The following is a 2,500-nucleotide window of genomic DNA, read 5'->3' as shown; positions in this document are numbered from 1 at the left end:
TGGAAAAACAGTTTAATTGTTTTGAATCCAAAACTGATGTTATCTAAACGTTTGTCGTAGTTACTCCAACCCCTGAGGAAAAAGCAAATCATATTTCTTTTTAGCATCGTCTGAAATCCTCAAATACCATTTTTCAAAGAAATTAAATATTAGAAAAGTTTCGATTTGATTTATGTGAAGAATTTTAATTTTTTTATTCTGGTGAACATTGTTCATAACTCCTCTGCATTTTATCCAATTCCTACATTAATATCTCCACTTTTAACCTACATTTCAATATCGTACTAATATTGGAGCATAGTGAGGGTTATTATATAATACTATTCATATTTGATGTAGTATATATCTGACTATAACATAGATAATCAATTTGCCTAAAATAATGAGAAAAAATCAACTAAATCAGACCAATATTAACGATTATAAGGCAAAGTTAGCTGTTATTATTTATGTTACTATAGTTACCGCCTTATCACTTCATTTCTATATTAATTTATATCATAGTTTCAATTGTTTTCAATTAATCCATATTCATCCTAAAATATAGCAATAGCGAACCATTAACGGGTCTGCTAGTTCTAAATAAAATCAAAATGTATGTCTGATGTGGTACTATTAACTCAAAGTAGTAATGTGTTGGGAATCATACATAACCGTACGGACGGGAATTCGAAGAAGCAAGCGTTTCAGCTCACCAGTATCATTTTTGTTTTTTGTTACCGAATTGTGCAATAGCTAACAAGGTATGGATTAATCAAGTTACTGTAGCTTTAGTGTTGAACTAACAGACCGTTCGCTAACCGATCTTTAATACCTAAGGAAGGAGAGAAAGCGACTTTAATACGCCACCACAAATTATCTGTAATCCATTAAAACAAGGAATTATCGCTTTCGACTCCTTCAAATGTCTTTTTGAGAAGTCTAATAAAATTAAGCATTACTGTATATGATAAAATATATTTATGTAAAAATTGTAATATGATTTTAAATATATAAAAATACCTTCCCATGGCTGTCGTAACCTAATTCCAAGCACCACACATCGAACTCTCACCCATGGAATCACATCGAAAGGATATCAAACCCCAACTTATCATATCGTACATATATCTAATGCTAATTTAAATATATATATTATTTTTGGTGTATATGTTTAACTGACTCCTCGACAAGTTATTTTCAAAAAAGATATTTTTCTTCACAATTTCTTTTCCTAGACTTATAACTCAAAACATTTCTCTGAGTTCACTTCTTTTTTTCATATAGTTTCTTTTTTAAATTGTTGAGGTGAAAAAACTTCCAAATAGAATATATACTATTCTATATTTTGCTTGTACAACGTTTGGGGACAATTATTCCATACTCATACACCTTTGTATCCACATATTTGTCATATTTTCAATTTCCATTTTGAAATCAAGTCATCTTTACACTATTAATGTAATTAATATATATAAAACAATTTTAAACTATTAGTGTAAAGATGACATTATTTTCAATATGGAAACTGAAAATATGACAAATATCCAAAGGTGCATGAGTATGGGATAATTTGTTTAAGCAAAATATATAATAGTTTATATTCTATTTGGAAATTTTTTTCATCTCAACAATTTAACAAATTCATATAATCAAACCTCTTAAACTTAGTTTATTTAGAATCGATGATGCTTTAGTAGTATTAATATTTATAATAAAGTATATTATATTAATATTTATAATGAAAGACGATCTACCTAAGCTATTTAACACAGTATAATATAGGTAACAAGTGCCCACACTAGTGTATTGTTTAGAAATAAGTAAAATTGGGAAAGGTAAGCAATGAACCAACTTGATATTTTATGACTAAAATCTATTACTAATTTAAAAGCAGTCGAGCACGGAATATAGATTAAATTTGTTTTATTATCTTATCACTGATGTGAAATCTGCGTCAACAATGTCTACAGCCAAGCGTTCATAATTTGGCGTATATCCAGACAAAGATAATTATAATGAATATTCAACATGGGAATGCGTAAGTAGGGAACGATGTTTAGTATTCCTCAACATTAAGTTAATGTTAATAAAATTATGATTACAAAATCAAAATACTGCGCGGAATACGAATTATTAACGTCAAATAAAATTTTTAAAATGTTTTTAACAATCTTATAAAAGGATCATTGACCTGTTAATTCCAACTATTACTCATTTTGATTTACTTTCTCATTTAAAAAAATGTTTAAATATTCATGATGAGGTGTAGATAGTTGACCATAGAATAATGCTTGGAGAAGTTTGTCGGGGGGTGCAGTCAGCAAGGAACAACATAAATAAACAAAACCATATTTATTTATTTTATGCCGACGTTTCGACCTGAGTTTCAGTTCTTCATCAGGGCTATAGAACAAAAGATTCAGTTTCTCTAAATGTTGTTGTTATCTCTTTTGTTCTATAGCCCTGATGAAGACCTGAAACTCAGGTCGAAACGTCGGCATAAAATAAATAAATATGG

General features: G+C 28.8%; 1 protein-coding gene across 6 annotated transcripts in view; it reads right to left on the bottom strand.

The window, feature by feature from the left end:
* Positions 1-2,500, bottom strand: part of LOC106684431 (uncharacterized) — a 284,598-nt gene that overhangs the window by 26,343 nt on the left and 255,755 nt on the right. The gene's annotated exons all lie outside the window — the stretch shown is intronic.

Source organism: Halyomorpha halys, unplaced genomic scaffold (genome assembly GCF_000696795.3).
Source record: "Halyomorpha halys isolate HHAL.00 unplaced genomic scaffold, Hhal_1.1 Scaffold29.1, whole genome shotgun sequence".
Lineage (NCBI taxonomy): Eukaryota > Metazoa > Arthropoda > Insecta > Hemiptera > Pentatomidae > Halyomorpha > Halyomorpha halys.
The sequence above is the reverse complement of the archived record's forward strand: the minus strand, read 5'-3'. Positions and strand labels throughout refer to the sequence as shown.